The sequence below is a fragment of the Rhincodon typus genome, chromosome 12 (assembly GCF_021869965.1).
Source record: "Rhincodon typus isolate 14 chromosome 12, sRhiTyp1.1, whole genome shotgun sequence".
Taxonomy (NCBI): domain Eukaryota; kingdom Metazoa; phylum Chordata; class Chondrichthyes; order Orectolobiformes; family Rhincodontidae; genus Rhincodon; species Rhincodon typus.
The window spans coordinates 15,014,534-15,031,348 of record NC_063343.1 but is presented as its reverse complement, the minus strand read 5'-3'; the positions used below and the strand labels follow the sequence as shown (position 1 = coordinate 15,031,348).

Below are 16,815 nucleotides of genomic sequence, written 5' to 3'. Positions count from 1 at the left end.
GAATTACCCACATCAGGTCTTGGTTTGTACTGAGCTGTATGTTCTGGATGTTTCCTTAACCCTTGCCAAGTTTTCCTTAAGTTGAGAACTTAAAAGTCTAAACCTTTTGGTTCACCATTGACAAACTAATCATATCTTCTCCTGAGGTCCCTGTGCTAATACAAGAACCACATCAAATACTAGACTGCATTTCAGTTGATTTTTCTTCTGGACAGGTGCTGCATCCTCCAACCTACTGTGTTATTACTCACTTACCAAGATGTTTACAATTCTCAGATCTGAACCAAACACCACTCTGGCAAATAGTTTAGGAGATGTTTAGAAAAACAGGTACCAGATCATGGTGTACATTGTAATATAAATGTTTATCGTCCTTTACCAACACCACTCCATATTCTGGAGTTCCATGCCCCTGTTGCACTTTGGGGGTGGTAGTTTTTATCATAGTTATGATAATTTTGTTGCTGGTGAGCATTTTCCCCACTCACTGTTAACGCTCTCAGTGTTGCTGACCTTATCATGTAGACCATAGGATTGATTGAAACGTTTTCACTCCAAAATAGACAAGTGTAGTAGCAGCTGCACACGTTCACACGTCAATGTTATAACCATCGGTTTTCTCCAAGAGGATCTGACAGCTCTCTTAGATTTGTCCAACTTGCATCAAATTTGGCAGATGGGGTATGACATGAGAAAATGTGAACTTGTCCGTTTTGTCTGGAAGAACAGAAAACAGCACACTAAGCAAAACGAGAGAGACTGTCGAATGCTGCAGGACAGTCTGAGTTCTGAGTGCCTTGGTACATGAATCACAAAAAGTTAATATGCAGGTAAAGTGAGTAATTAGGAAGGCAATTGAAGTGTTCCTCTTAATCACAAAGGGGTTCAAATATAAGAGAGGGAAGTGCTGCTGCAGTTGAATAGATCATTGAGAGCACATCTTAAATATTGTCCAAATTTCAGTTTTATTTAAGAAAGGATGTATATGCATGAGAAGTAGTTCAGAGCAAGTCCACTCAACTTATTCCAGGGATTAAGTGTAAGCTTATGAGGACAGGTCAGAAAGGGTGAGCCTGTATCGTTTGGAGTTTAGAAGAATGAGAAGTTATCTTATTGAAACATGTGAGATCTTGGTGAGATTTGATAGGGTGAATGTCGAGAGGATGTTTCCTCTGGGGAGGGGAGTCTGTAACTAGGGGATACTATTTAAAAGTTGGTGCTGAGGAAAATTCTTATCACTCAGAGGGTCTTTGGAATTCTCTTCCCCAGACAGCAGTGGGGTTAGGCCACAGAATATATTCAAGGCTGGGTTAGACAGAGGAGTTGAGAATTATGGGGTCAGACATGTTAAGATCACAGGAGGAGTTAAGATCACAACCAGATCAGCCATGACCTTATTGAACAGTGGTGCACAATCAATTGACCAAATAACCTGCTCTTAATGTCTTGCTTTTGTGTTCCTTATGATTGGTCATCAGCCCAAAACATTAACCACAAGTTTACGCTGCCCAGAAATTTCTTCCAATACCTGCTGTACTTCACATCAGCTGTGATGCACCCATGGCCAAATAGCCCGCCAACATTCAGCCACCAGTTGAGAATGGCCAGTGCCCCCAGAACTGGATTAAACTGTGAGTGTGGAGGTAAACTCACCATCAGAGAAACAGCAGTGCCTTTAAGATAGTGAATGCTTTATTTTATAGATGCAAAAAGTTTAAGCATTGAAAAGATTCAAACTCTGATAAGGGAGCAGAGAGCATGTGAAGTGGATTTACAATGTGGAATTGATAGATTTGTTCTGCCCCTTACTCTGCAAGGAAAAGGAGCTGAGCTGAAATGATGAATGGAGTCAGTTCCTCAGAAACTGGAGAATACAGCATTCCAAACAAAGGATCATTTCTCACCATGACGTGGCAAAATGTAGGAGACTTTTCACTTTGCCCAGCGGAGTGAGCTGGCACAGTGTGCTCGTTTCTCACTGTCTGTCTGTTGACAGTGCTAAGTGGGCTGTGTGCTGTCAGCTCCTAGGAGGCACTACACCTGCTGATGCTGCAACTTTTCTCCACATTGCCACTGACCCACATTCAAATCAGTGTTTTCTCAGGCTGGAATCTCAGTGTGGGTGAGAGAGAGGGGGATTCTCCTGACTGTCTGTAGAGTCCACCTTTGTACCCATTTTCCTGGAGTGTCTCTGATCCTCCTACAGGTAGATTTGTATCAGTAACATGTTCAACTGAAATTCAACAGGCTTCCCGTATTATCCCTGATATAGAAACATGGGGCAGTGAAAAGATCATCATGGAATATGGGCAGAAAGCGGAATATAGGCAGAAAGCAGATCATAGCCCATGAGGGACCATAGGCATCTCTATCCAATAGGAAGAAACAATGGGTTAGAGGGGTACTATGCCACATGCATAAGGCAGGGTGAAGAGGTGGGCTCACTGGCAGAGCAGTGTTGGTAGATGTATTAAATCCCCGTATTATTCTGCCTCACTCTCTAGCCATCTGGCTACCTTGGATAACTCAAAGCCCTTGGAAAAGTGAAATATCCAAACAATAAGGAATATGTACATAAAAATAATGGAAAAGGAAACAGGAATATCAGAATAACTGGACTAAGGAAGTCCATCTAATTCTCTTTTTACCTTCCAGGTATTCCCATAACATAGCAATAATGGAGTTCCTGACTAATTCCTTCATTGTGTGGCTTGATATTGCCTGAGTTTGGATTCTTTGCCGTCTGGAGTAAGGCAAAGTCAAGCACTGCCTATCAGCTTAATCTACAAAGTAACTCTCTTTACTATACATTAATACTAAATACTGTTGTACATTGTAATTCTTTGCCTTATAGTTACAATAGGTAAGGATTAATCTACCTTCTTTACATGTTCATGTCCATGTGCTCTCTGTGTTTCTTCCAGAGAGTAGAGAATTCTAATGTAGTGTGGTCTAGTGTATCCTCTACAGTCCTTTGTAGTTTGTTCTCATTCTGCCCACACTGTAGTAGTTATACTTGGTGAAGTGCAGCGCTGTGACATCATCACAATCTTGCTTCAAGCTGCTAACGCACTTATAAACAATCGTAACATTCAATTTCTTTCACTGAGTTTGAACACATCAGCCATGAGGTGGGGAAATTCCTTAGTGCTGAGGAGCTCTAAGAGGCATATTTTCAAGGTTACCCGTACCTCCCAAACATTCTACATCCTCCAAACACCATCCCTTGAATTCCTCAGATGCTGCTTTCCAAAGGATTCTTCTCCATGAATCAATGTCAGCATATTTCCAATACTTCTGCGAGGAGTCTGTTCCATTGACTGATTAATCACTTGCTCATTGAGACAATGATTCCACAGGCCAGTCGTGCAATTTATCCCATAGTTCATTGTTTCTGGTTTGACTGCTCTGGGCCAGGCTCAGCTGGGCCAGCTAAAAATGTCAGGGATGGGGCCTGAGATGGGAGGAGGCTGTGCAGATAACATAATACTGGCTGACTATTTAGAATGAATTGATAGGACCATGAAGCACAGATCCTCAAGTAAAAGGTCAGATCATTACCACACTTACCTCAAGAGGCAACAGATCAACAAGATTCCACATATTACACAATTAAATAATACTTTTACTGCTCAGAAATGGATGTGCATAACTGTCTTTTCAAATTTGCTGATGAAGCCCTTCAACAAGATAATGGTTCAGAACCCCACCAAACATTCTCACAGTTCATGCATCTATTAGAGAAAGCTCAGGCCATAGCAGACACATTCTGTCAAGCACACTGTTGGTCAAGCAGAATCTCCAGACGTAGCTCTAATATCAGAAGTGAAAGCAGTTTCATTGGGTTATAACAAACTCCCCACCTCCCTTCTGACGGAGAGCTACAAGAAATTGGGAAAACACAAAATGAAAATGTGCAGTGTGCACACAGATCAGGAAATGTTGTCAACAAAGGCTGGTCTAAATATAATCCTAACAATTAGCTCTTAGGGAAGTATCATGAACAGCAGAGACATCAAGAGATGGTGGATAAGAGACAACAAGGTGTGGAGCTGGATGAACACAGCAGGCCAGCCAGCATCAGAGGAGCAGGAAAACTGACGTTTCGGGTCTGGACCCTTCTTCAGAAATGGGGGAGGGGAAGGGGACTCTGAGATAAATAGAGAGAGGTGGTGGCGATGATAGAAGGTGGATAGAGGAGCAGATAGGTGGAGAGAAGACGGACAGGTCAAGGAGGCAGGGATGAAGCCAGTACAGGTGAGTGTAGGTAGGGAGTTAGGATAGGGGTTGGTCAGTGAGGAGGGAGGGGCAGATAGGTGGGAGGGAAGACGGACAGGTCAAGGAGGCGGGGATGAGGCTAGTATGTAGGAAGTGAGGGTGGGGGTTGGTCAGTGAAGTGGAAGGAGCGGAAAGGTGGGAGAAAAGACGGACAGGTCAAGGAGGCAGGGATGAGAGGGGCTGGTCTTGGGATGAGGTCGGGGCTGGGGAGATTTTGAAGCTTGTAAAGTCCACATTGAGACAGTTGGGCTGCAGGGTTCCCAGGCGGAATATGAGGTGCTGTTCCTCCAGCCTTCGGGTGGCATCGTTGTGGCACTGGAGGAGGCCCAGGATGGACATGTCATCCAAGGAGTGGGAGGGGGAGTTGAAGTGGTTCGTGGTCCTTTGTCACGAACCAAGCGTAGGTGCTCCACAAAGCGGTCTCCAAGCCTTCGATGTCGAGGAGGCCACATTGGGCACAGCGGATACAATATACCACATTAGCGGATGTGCAGGTGAACATCTGTTTAATGTGGAAGATTTTCTTGGGGCCTCGGATGGAAATGAGGGGGAAGGTGTAGGGGCAGGTGTAGCACCTCCTGAGGTTGCAGGGAAAAGTGCCAGGGGTGTTGGGGCTAGTGGGGAGTGTGGAGCGGATGAGGAGGTCTCGGATAGAGCGGTTCCTCCAGAAGGCAGATAAGGGTGGGGAGGGAAATATATCCTTGGTAGTGGGGTCAGTTTGCAGGTGGCGGAGAATGATGCGCGGAACCCGGAGGTTGATGGGGTGATATGTGAGGACAAGAGGAATTCTGTCTTTGTTGTTATTGCGGGGAGGGGGTGTGAGGACTGAGGTGTGAGAAATGCAAGAGATGCGGTCGAGGGGATTTTCGACCACTGTGGAGGGGAAATTACGGTCCTTGAAAAACGAGGACATCTGGGATGTCCAGGAGTGGAACGTCTCATCTTAGGAGCATGCAGCAGAGGTGGAGGAATTGGGAGTAGGGGATCGCATTCTTGCAGGAAGGTGGGCGAGAGGAGGTGTCGTCTAGGCAGCTGTGGGAGTCGGTAGGCTTGAAATAGATATCAGTTTCCAGGTGGTTACCAGAGATGGAAACAGAGAGGTCCAGGAAGTAGACAGAGGTATCGGAGATGGTCCAGATGAACCTAAGATTGGGGTGGAAGGTGTTAGTAAAGTGGATGAACTGTTCGAGCTCCTCGTGGGAGCACGAGGCGGTGCCAATACAGTCATCAATGTAACGGAGGAAGAGGTGGGGGATAGGGCCAGTATAGCTTCGGAAGATGGACTGTTCCATGTATCCTACAAAGAGGCAGGCATAACTTGGGCCCATGCGGGTACCCATGCCACCCCTTTCGTTTGTAGGAAGTGGGAGGAGTTGAAGGAGAAATTGTTAAGGGTAAGGACAAGTTCAGTTAGGCGGATAAGGGTGTTGGTGGAGGGGGACGGGTCAGGCCTGCGGGAGAGGAAGAAGCAGAATGCTTTTAGGCCATTTGCATGGGGAATGCAAGTATATAGGGACTGGACATCCATGGTGAAGATGAGGTGTTGAGGGCCAGGGAATCGGAAGTTTTGGAGGAGGTGGAGGGCGTGGGTGGTGTCACGGATGTAGGTGGGGAATTCCTGGGCCAGCGGGGAGAAAATGGTGTCGAGGTAAGCGGAGATAAGTTCGGTGGGGCAGGAGCAGGCAGAGACAATAGGTTGACCAGGGCAGTCAGGTTTATGGATTTTGGGAAGGAGTTAGAAACGGGCAGTGCGAGGTTGGGGAATGATGAGGTTGGAGGCTGTGGGTGGGAGGTCACCTGAGGTGATGAGGTTATGGATGGTCTGGGAGATGATGTTTTGGTGGTCAGGGGTGGGGTCATGATCAAGGGGGCGGTAGGAGGAGGTGTCAGAGAGTTGGTGCCTGGCCTCGGCGATGTAGAGGTCAGTGCGTCATACCACAACTGCACCTCCCTTGTCTACTATCTCTAAGAGATAGTGGATGATCTTTTAAGTCTTTCATCAGGATTTCGTAATATCCAGGGCACAGTTGTCATTTGTAAATAGCAGAGTGTAGTGTTCAGCACAACTGTCTGCATGGTGGCCAGGAAATTCCAAAGCAATGGAAGACTACACACACTAAAATATACCAGAATATGCACGACAGATAAACCAGTAATGAAAGAATTGAAAAATATCACTTCAACCGACAGACTTCCAGATAACGGTGTCTCAGACAATGATTCGCAGTTCATGAACAAATTCTTCAATAAGTGTACTGAAGACTATAGAACCAATGGCACTACTGGTTCTCCTCTTCACCTATGAGCCAATAGAGAAACTGATGAAAATCATGGAAGTGTTACTGTCTAAAAATAGTGATTGGGATTTAGCCTTGCTGAAGTATAGAGTGACACCGATAAACAATGGATTCCCACTGGCAGAGTTACTAATGGGCTGAAGGTTGAAATAAATACCATTATTAAAGCCCAATATAAGACTGAATATTACACCAGGTGTCAGTAAGAAACATGGGAAAGAACTGATGAGTAAAACAGAAAAGGTGATACATTCACAGGGGCCTCACTTTAATTAAGAACTATTCCAAGGCATTAAAATAATCAGCCACTGAGTGTCATCCTGACTCTTATCCATTCATCAAATGCCTGATTAAATTTCTCCTGGAAAAGGGCATGTTTGAATTCAGGAGTTGATTTGCCTTGTGCCTGGTGGAATTGTAGCCTTTTGGTTGAATGCATTCAACAGGAATACCACCAACACCATGTGTCATTTACCCTGTTCTTTCCATTCATTCAAAGTCTTTGAGAGCAGATTTCATCCTCAACGATTAGATCATCCAACCCTTCCTGCCTGTAGACAATGATCCACCCTGACCAGACCACAACAGTATCCAGCATGAAGATCTCTGAGATCCCAGTGTTATTTGGGGATATGAACGTATACAGGTGGGCTAGAAGTCCAGACACCTTCCTCATTGGCCTGGACAAGAGGAAGGTATTTGACAGAATATTACACACTTACATGACTGACATACTCTTTACACAGTGAAACAACAACTGGATCTGCCTGCTCAGCACAAACATCAATCTCAAGGGATGGAAATCAGAAAGCTTTGTGATCAAATCTAGAATCAGGCAGAGTTCCTCTCTGTCTCTCTTGTCCTGTCTGTGTGTTTAATAGAATCTTGCACTAAGTTCATCAGGAAGGATGTGGTAGAACCCAGACGGCTGCCTTAAGTAGTGGGGGCAGTTAGATCAAATACCCCCTGAATGTGGACAATGCCACCATTATCTGGATGGGTTGGTGCACATTGGTTAGTGTCTATGACCAGTTTGAATTGGTTTTGGAAGCTAAGGTAAAGCAAGGCAAAAACAAGGCCACGTTCTTTGAGACTAGGCTGTCTGACATATTATCCCCTTCACTGTCAGGTCAGATTGCCTGAAGCTGCTGTGGATATGGTTTGGAGGGTCATACAAAAACATACCCAACCTCACCCTTTTTCTGATGGTCACCTTTGCGTGAGGATGAAGAAAGCTGTGAATAGGCCCTTGATATACAAACACCTAGTGTCAGTATTGTGGTTCTACCTGTTCCCAGGGTTGAGAAGGATGGGTCTGGCCTTGTTGTCATGGAAATGCTCCAAGCAGTTGGACCATACTGGACCATCTATCCCTCATGGGGGCAGCACTATAGAAGGGCAGTGGGAGAAGGCAACAGCCTAAGACCTTTCAGTCACAGTACATCAAGGGGCTGGGAACTTTCAACTATATGCTTTACAAAGATTGTGTGTTGTAAATCAAGTTTTTCCTTCCTACCAGCAGCATGTAAAAGGGAGGCAAGCTGTAGTGGGATGGCCATTATAGAGAGGGACTGTGAGGTTAAAGTGCTACTGTTGAGATAAAAGTGTGGGATTTGATGAGCACTGAGCTTTGCCGAGGAGGGTGATCAGTATTAATACATGGCAAGGTAAGGTCTTTCCTTTTCTTTTAATCCAATCATTACGAGAGGGTAGCAATGGCAGTTATTGGATTAGTATGTTCCTCCTGTAAGATGAGGGTGATCAGGGAGAAATACATGTATCTGTCAATTATGTCTGCAGGAAGAGTGTCCACTTACAGCTCCTCCCAGACCGCACGGATCAGGTGGAGTAGCTGTTGGACTCACTGAAGAACATACAGGAGGCAGAAAATTTTATAGTTAGGAATTTCAGGGATGTGGTCACACCAAAGGATCAGCCAGATGGATGGGAGACTGCCAGAGGGGCAGGCAGGCAGTGCAGGAGTCGCCGATGGATATTCCCTCCCATACAGGTATACAATGTTTGGATAGTGTAGAGGTGGGATGGCCTTTCAAGGGAAAGCAGCAGTCAGTGGCACATGACTGGTTCTATTGTGTAGCAGGGAGAGTTAAAGTGTGGGCCAGTGGCAGTGATAGGGAACTGTATAGTCTGGGGCACAGATCGGTGTTTCTGTGACTGTTAGTGAGACTATTAGTGGTTATGTTGCTTCCCTGGTGACAGAGTCAAGGTTGTCTCTCAGTAGACACAAGATATTCTGAAAGGGGAGGAGGAGCAGCCAGAGGTCGTGGTCCATATTGGTACTAACAACATAGGCAGGAAGAGTAACGATGCTCTGCAAAGGGAATTTAGGGAGTTAGGTAGAAAGTTGAAAAGCAGAACTATATTCTCAGGATTACATGCTAGTGAGGTAAAAATAGGACAAAAACATAGATGAACGTGTAGCTAAAGGGCTTGTATAGGAGGGACGGATTCAGATTGTCCAACCATTGAAAAGACGGTATTAGACCTTGTATCAGCTACGAGCCTGGCCTGGTGATTGAAGTTTCGGAGGGGGAGCATTTTGAGAACAGTGATCATAATTCTGTAGGTTTTAAGGTAGTTATGGATAAGCATATTTCCCTCAATAAGCTCCCCTCAATAATAAGTATACCACTTTGGATACTGCTGGGGGGGACGACCTACCAGGGGAAAGCTATAGTGGCCAGGTCTCTAGCACTGAGCCTGGCTCTGTGGCTCAGAAGGGAATGGGGAGAATAGGAGAGTGATAGTGATAGGAAATTCAGTGGTTAGGGGAAGAGACAGGAGATTCTGTGGTACCGACCGAGACTCCCGGATGGTATGTTGCCTCCTGGGTGCCAGGGTCAGACATGTCTCGGATCGAGTCCACGGGATTCTTAAGGGGGAGGGTGAGCAGCCAGAAGTCGTGGTATACATCGGTACCAATGACATAGCTAGGAAAAGGGATGAGGATCTGAAAAGTCAATATAGGGAGTTAGGATGGAAGCTAAAAGGTAGGACAAGCAGAGTAGTAATCTCAGGATTACTACCAGTGCCATGGGCTAGTGAGGCTAGGAATAGACAGTGAGTGCAGCTGAACACGTGGTTACAGTGCTGGTGTAGGAGGGAGGGCTTCAGATATGTGGATCATTGGGACACATTCTGGGGAAGGTGGGACCTGTACAGGAAGGAGGGGTTCAGGCTGAACTGGAAGGGCACCAATACCCTGGATGGGAGGTTTGCTAGAGCTCTTCGGGAGAGAGATGGGAACTAGAGCTATGGATCAGAGGATGGGGTAGCTGGTGTACAGGCAGACACAGTATACAGAGAGTCTGTGAGGAAGGATAGACAGTTGATAGGGCAAAGTTGCAGTCAGTACGATTGGTTGAAGTGTATCTATTTTAACACAAGGAGTGTCAGGAACAAGGGTGACGAACTTGGAGCATGGATCAGTACTTGGAGCTACGACGTTGTGGCCGTTACGGAGACTTGGATAACACAAGAGCAGGAATGATTGTTGGATGTTCCGGGGTTTAGATGTTTCAAAAGAAATAGGGAGGGAGGTAAAAGAGGTGGGAGAGTGGAATTGCTAATCAGGGATGGTATTACAGCTGCAGAAAGGGAGGTCGTCGAGGAGGGTTTGTTTACTGAGTCAGTATGGGTGGAAGTCAGAAACAGGAAAGGAGTAGTCACTTTATTGGGAGTTTTCTACAGACCCCCAATAACAACCGAGACACTGATGAACAGATTGGGAGGCAGATTTTGGAAAGGTGCAGAAGGAATAGGGTTGTTGTCATGGGTGACAACTTCCCTAATATTGACTGGAACCTCCAAAGTGCAAATAGTTTGAATGGAGCAGATTTTGTCAGGTGTGTCCAGGAAGGATTTCTGATTCAATATGTAGATAGGCCAACTAGAAGGAAGGCCATATTGGATTTGGTGCTAGGTAACGAACCAGGCCAGGTGTCAGATCTCTCGGTGGGAGAGCATTTCGGTGATAGTGATCACAACTCTCTGACCTTTACTATAGTCATGGAGAGGAATAGGAGCAGGCAGTATGGGAAAGTATTTAATTAGGGGAGGGGGAATTCCATGCTATTAGCTAAGAACTGTGGAGCATAAATTGCGAACAGATGTTCTCAGGGACATGCACGACAGAAATGTGGCGGTTGTTTAGGGAGCACTTGCTATGAATTCTGGACAGGTTTGTCACACTGAGGCAAGGAAGGGATGGTAAGGTGAACGAACCTTGGATGACAAGAAATGTGGAACATCGAGTTAAGAGGCAGAAGGAAGCTTACTTAAGGTTGAGGAAGCAAGGATCAGACAGGGCTCTAGACAGCTACAAGGTAGCCAGAAAGGACGTGAAGAATGGACTTAGGAGAGCTAGACGGGGGTATGAGAAAACCTTGGCAGGTAGGATCAAGGAAAACCCCAAGGTATTCTATACTTATGTGACGAACAAGAGGATGGCCAGAGTGAGGGTAGGGCCGATCAGGGAGAGTGGAGGGAACTTGTGCGCAGAGTTGGAGGAGGTAGCGGAGGTCCTTAATGAATACTTTGTTTCAGTATTCACCAGTGAGAGGGACCTTGATGTTTGTGAGGACAGCATGAAATAGGCTGCTTTGCTCGAACAGGTTGATGTTAGGAAGGAGGACGTGTTAGAAACTTTGAAAAACATTAGAATAGATAAGTTCCCTGGGCCAGACTGGATCTACCCAAGGTTCCTACGGGAAGCGAGGGGAAGAGATTGCTGAACTTTTAGAGATGATCTTTGCTTCCTTGCTGTCCACTGGAATAGTACCAGATGATTGGAGGATGGCAAATGTTCTTCCATTGTTCAAGAAAGGGAATAGGGATAATCCACGGAATTACAGATCAGTCAGTCTTACTTTTGTGGTGGGCAAATTATTGGAGAGGATTCTGAGAGATAGTATTTATGATTATTTGGAAAAGCACAGTTTGGTGAGAAATAGTCAGCATGGCTTTGTGAGGGGCAGGTCCTGCCTCACAAGCCTTATTGAATTCTTTGAGGATGTGACAAAACACATTGATGAAGGGAGAGCAGTGGATGTTGTGTATATGGATTTTAGCAAGACATTTGATAAGGTTCCCAATGGTGGCCTCATTCAGAATGTAAGAAGGCATGGGATTCAGTGAAATTTGGCTGTGTGGATACAATAGTGGCTGTCCAATAGAAGACAGAGGGTGGTGGTAGATAGAAAGTATTCAGCTTGGAGCTTGGTGACCAGTGGTGTTCCACTGGGATCTGTTCTGGGACCTCTGCTCTTTGTGATCTTCATAAATGACTTGGATGAGGAAGTGGAAGGGTGGGTTAATAAGTTTGCTGATGACACAAAAGTTAGTGGAGTTGTAGATAGTGTGGAGGGCTGTTGTAGGTTGCAACGGGACATTGACAGGATGCAGAGCTGGGCAAAGAAGTTGCAGATGGAATTCAACCCAGAAAAGTGTGAAGTGATTCATTTTGGAAGGTCGAATTTGAAGCAGAATACAGTGTTAATGGCAGGATTCTTGGCAGTGTGGAGGAACAGAAGGATCTTGGGTTTCCACATCCATAGATCCCTCAAAGTTGCTACCCAAGTTGATAGGATTGTGAAGAAGGCGTATGGTGTGTTGGCTTTCATTGGCAGGGGAATTGAGTTTAAGAGCTGCGAGGTTATGCTGCAGCTTTATAAAACCCTGGTTAGACAATTCTTGAAATATAGTGTTCAGTTCTGGTCTCCTCATTACAGGAAGGATGTGGAAGCTTTAGAGAAGGTGTAGAGGAGATTTACCAGAATGCTGCCTGGACTGGAGGGCAGGTCTTATGAGGAAAGGTTGAGGGAGCTAGGGCTTTTTTCATTGGAGCGAAGAAGGATGAGAGGTGACTTGATAGAGGTGTACAAGATGATGACAGGCATAGATAGAGTGGATAGTCAGAGACTTTTTCCAGGGCGGAAATGACTGTTATGAGGGGATATAATTTTAAGGTGATTGGAGGAAGGTATAGGGGAGATGTCAGAGGTAGGTTCTTTACACAGGGAGTGGTGGGTGCGTGGAATGCACTGCCGGCAGTGGTACTGAAGTCAGATACATTGGGGACATTCAAGCAACTCTTGGATGGGCACATGGATGATAGTAAAATGTAAAGTACGCAGGGTAGTTTGATCTCAGACTAGGATAATACGTCGGCACAACATCGTGGGCTGAAGGGCCTGTACTATGCTATACTGTTCTATGTTCTATAAGACTGGTCCTTGGGCGAAAGTGCTAAACTGTGGGAAGGCTAATTATGACATTATTCAGCAGGAACTGGAGAAATTAGACTGGCTGTTTGAGGGTTAATCCACGTCTGACATGTCGGACTCTTTTAATGGCGAGTTGATCTGAGTTCAGGGCCAGCAGATTCCTGTGAGGATGTAGGATAGGATGGCAAGATTCAGAAATCCTGGATCATAAGGGATATTGAAACTTCAGTCAAAAAGCAAATGAAGGTACATGTAAGGTTTCGAAAACTGAAATTAAACAACGCCCTTGAGGAACATAAAGAAGGCAGGAAACAAGAAATTAGGAGGTCTAAAAGGGGCCATGAAATGTTCTTGGAAAGTAGGACTAAATGATTCATAATTTTGAACACCTCAATACGGTTACCACTTCATCTTCTCTGCTCTGAGGATAGTAAGTTCAATTTTTCTTTTCATGTACCTAAAATTCCTCATTCCTGATATCATTCTAGTAAATCTTCTTTGCTCTCTCTCCAAGGCTTTACAATCATTCCTTAAATAAGTACTGAAAACACTATCCCAAATGTAGTCTGACCAATGATTTATAGAGATGTGGCATCACTTCCTTGCTTTTATACTCTATGCCTCTGTTTAAAAACCCAAGGATCCTCGAAACATTTCTTAACAACTGTTTCAACTTGCCTAGCCACTTTCAGAGAATTATGCATGAGAACCCCGACGTTCCTCTGCTCCTGCTTCCCTCAAATTTTCTACCACTGAACCTGTATTGTCTCTGTTTTTTTTCTACCAAAATGCATTACCTCACATTTCTCCACATTGAATTCATCTGCTAACTGTCTGCCTATATAAAACAGAAAAAGCAAGGGCCCCAACACTGATCCCTCGGGAACACTAATTTCAACACATCTCCAGTCTGAGAAGTGCCCATCTGTATCTACCCTTCGTTTCCTATCCTTTAGCCAGGTTCTAAACAATGCTGCCATGTACCCATCAATCCCAAACATTTCTAATTTACCAACCAACCTGCCATGTGGCACTGTATCAAAAGCTTTCTGGAAATCTGCATATACAACATCCATAACACTATCCCGGCCACTGCCGGTGTCACCTCATCAAATAACTCAATTAAATTTTTCAGACACAACCTGCCTTTGACAAAGCCACGTTGACTGTTCTCTAAATATATATTTATCTTATTCTGAGATAACAAGGTGTAGAGCTGGATGAACACAGCAGGCCAAGCAGCATCAGAGGAGCAGGAAGGCTGACGTTTCGGGCCTAGACCCTTCTTCAGAAATGGGGGAGGGAAAGGGGGATCTGAAATAAATAGGGAGAGAGGGGGAGGCGGATAGAAGATGGATAGAGGAGAAGATAGGTGGAGAGGAGACAGACCGGTCAAAGAGGCGGGGATGGAGCCAGTAAAGGTGAGTGTAGGTGGAGAGGTAGGGAGGACATAGATCAGTCCAGGGAGGATGGACAGGTCAAGGGGGCGGGGTGAGGTTAGTAGGTAGGAGATGGGGGTGGGGCTTGAGGTGGGAGGAGTGGATAGGTGGGAGGAAGGACAGATTAGGGAGGCGGGGACAAGCTGGGCTGGTTTTGGGATGCGGTCGGGGGAGGGGAGATTTTGAAGCTTGTGAAGTCCACATTGATACCATTGGGCTGCAGGGTTCCCAAGCGGAATATGAGTTGCTGTTCCTGCAACCTTCGGGTAGCACCGTTGTGGCACTGCAGGAGGCCCAGGATGGACGTGTCGTCTGCGGAATGGGAGGTGTGGAGCTGGATGAACACCGCAGGCCAGGCAGCATCAGAGGAGCAGGAAAGCTGACGTTTCAGGTCTGGACCCTACTTCAGAAATGGGCGAGGGGAAGGGGACTCTGAAATAAATAGAGAGAGGGGAAGGCGATGATGGAAGGTGGATAGAGGAGCAGATGGGTGAAGAGAAGATGGACAGGTCAAGGAGGCAGGGATGAAGCCAGTAAAGGCGAGTGTAGGTAGGGAGTTGGGATAGGGGTTGGTCAGTTGGGAGGGGGGGCGGGTAGGTGGGAGGGAAGATGGACAGGTCAAGGAGGCGGGAATGAGGCTCGTAGGTAGGAAGTGGGGTTGGGGGTTGGTCAATTAGGTGGGAGGAGCGGAAAGAAAAGACAGGTCAAGGAGGCGGGGACGAGCTGGGCTGGTCTTGGGATGAGGTTGGGGGTGAGGAGATTTTGAAGCTTGTGAAGTCCACATTGAGACCATTGGGCTGCGGGGTTCCTAAGCGAAATATGAGGTGCTGTTCCTCCAGCCTTCGGGTGGCATCGTTGTGGCACTGGAGGAGGCCTAGGATGGACATATTGTCCAACGAGTGGGAGCGGGAGTTGAAGTGGTTCACGACTGGGAGATGTAGTCGTTTGTCATGAACCGAGCGTAGGTGTTCCACAAAGCAGTCTCCAAGTCTCTGCTTGGTTTCCCCGATGTAGAGGAAACCACATCGGGAACAGCGGATACAATATACCACATTAGCAGATGTGCAGGTGAACATCTGTTTAATGTAGCAGGTTTTCTTGGGGCCTAGGATGGGGGTGAGGGGGAGGTGTAGGGGCATGTGTAGCACTTCCCGCGGTTGCAGGAAAAAATGCCAAGGGTGGTGGGGCTAGTGGGGAGTGTGGACCAGATGAGGGAGTCACGAAGAGAGTGGTCCCTCTGGAAGGCAGATAAGGGTGGGGAGGGAAAAATGTCCTTGGTAGTGGGGCCAGATTGCAGGTGGCAGAAGTGGTGGAGGATGATGCTTTGAATCCGGAGGTTAATGGGGTGATACGTGAGGACGAAGGGATTCTGCCTTTGTTGTTATTGAGGGAAAGGGGTGTGAGGGATGAGTTGCGGGAAACACGAGAGATGCGGTCAAGGGCGTTTTTGACCACTGTGGAGGGGAAATTGCGGTCCTTGGGTGTCCGGGAGTGGAATGCCTCATCTCGGGAGCAGATGCAGCGGAGATGAAGGAATTGGGAATAGGGAATGGTATTCTTGCAGGAAGGTGGGTGAGAGGAGGTGTATTCTAGTTAGCTCTGGGAGTCGGTAGGCTTGAAATCGATATCAGTTTCCGGGTGGTTACCAGAGATGGAAACAGAGAGGTCCCATTCAACAAGGAACCTGGTGCAAAGGTCAAAATGGTTGACAGTGCATTTTCTCCAGGATAAATGGTCTATGTTGCGATTTCTGTTCATGTGAGTCTTCTTTTTTAATTCATTTCATCTTGTCACCATTGTGCCTCTTTTGTTTCACCCATATCTATTTAATTCACTTTCTCTGAAATGCATCCACCACCCATTAACCTCAACCAGACCCTGTGAGAACAACCTCCACATCCTAATCACTGGCTGAAGGAGATTCTTCAGAATGACCAATTATACTTATCAGCAACAAGCTCTAGTTTTGACATTGGTAAGAAGTGTGACCATATTCTTTTCATTGACCCTCTTGAACCCTATCACTACCCCCACCAGGTTACCCCTGAGGTTTTGCTTTTCCAAGAAAATGGTGTTTTATTGAAGAAACATAGTTTTCAGACCTGAGACTGAGTCACGGTGCAAGTTACATCGAACAATTGAAATACAGATGAGGTAATCAGGTTAAAAACATGCAAACAGTTGTAAAATAAAGACAAATTCAGCTGCTATCAGCAGATGGACAGAATATAAAAGGGTCATACTCAATTAAAATTACATTAAAATGGCTGACAAATACACCATTTCTACAATACAGACATTGCCATACTTACTAATTCCACTATTTAAGAGCTTCATTGAGACTTTGAACCATGTACACCATTGGGCAACCTTTCACTGCTGCATCTTACAGAGTCGAGCTTATTATGAATTGCCCAGCTTGTTCTGGATAAAGTTGAAGTAATCACAAAAAATAGGTAGATTCATGAAAGATTTTTCAAACCTAGTGCAAATATTAACTCAGAGAACAAGGTGTAGAGCTGGATGAACCCAGCAGGCCAAGCAGCATCAGAGGAA

General features: G+C 45.9%; 1 protein-coding gene across 2 annotated transcripts in view; it reads right to left on the bottom strand.

Moving 5' to 3' along the window:
- The window catches only part of LOC109922315 (Kv channel-interacting protein 1), a 312,678-nt gene that overhangs the window by 126,476 nt on the left and 169,387 nt on the right, over positions 1 to 16,815 (bottom strand). The window contains exon 3 of one of the 2 annotated variants that reach the window (XM_048603827.1): positions 514 to 717. The exons of the other annotated variant lie outside the window; for it this stretch is intronic. The gene's annotated coding sequence lies outside the window, so the exon portion shown is untranslated. The remainder of the gene's footprint in view (positions 1 to 513; positions 718 to 16,815) is intronic. 2 annotated transcript variants of the gene reach the window in all.